Raw genomic sequence first — 820 nt, 5'->3', positions numbered from 1 at the left:
CTTAGTGATCTGGCATTAATATTTACAAGTTTTGTTGAACTCTATTCCCCCCACCACCTTCATTCACATGCAGCCTCTTATGTTTCAGGGTTCAAGTGCCGTTTGGGGAAAAATGGAAACATTTATTTTAATCGACGTAAAATTATACAACGTTACAGATATTAGTGCATTTTGTGTCCATTTGTGGTTTTTCGAGGCTTTCTCCAGGCACCCCAATCCTCAAAAGCTGCAAACGCAGCGGTTGTGGTGTGTTCAGGTGCTGGTGGAAGGCTCGTTCACCTGCCTCGTCATATTCGTGAGATTTAAAGTACAACTTATTGCAATCGATTTCAACACAGATTCTTTTTTTTTAATGGTTCAAAAATGTTATAGATTTACGGCGTTCTAACTACCTGTGCTACCCATCATTCATCCGTTCTATCTACTGGTAATGCGCATGCGCACATCGATGCCACGTCACATACAGCTTACTCCGCAGATTTTTTATCAATACATCCTACCTGCGCACTAGCGCCGATAGATAGACATAGCTATCTATCCGTGGTACGGTAGAAAAATCTGACGAGAAGCAGCTTTGCGCATGCGTGATTCATTTCCAATGTGGACACAGAATGGGGTTCAGTTCAATTCAAATTTAATCAAGGACAGCACATTAAACAATGCTACATGTGGGGAAAAACAAGAAACTGTTTTGTGCACAGGTTTTCTAACTTGTGCACAAAATGTATTTCTTGGTTGTACCTTTATTTAAAGAAGGTTATATCAAAAATTAATAATTGCTGTCATAAACACAGACACCAACCTTGAATTTCTGCGACTG

Source organism: Poecilia latipinna, unplaced genomic scaffold, assembly GCF_001443285.1.
Source record: "Poecilia latipinna isolate Pla-1442-1.1 unplaced genomic scaffold, P_latipinna-1.0 Scaffold329, whole genome shotgun sequence".
Lineage (NCBI taxonomy): Eukaryota > Metazoa > Chordata > Actinopteri > Cyprinodontiformes > Poeciliidae > Poecilia > Poecilia latipinna.
The sequence above is the reverse complement of the archived record's forward strand: the minus strand, read 5'-3'. Positions refer to the sequence as shown.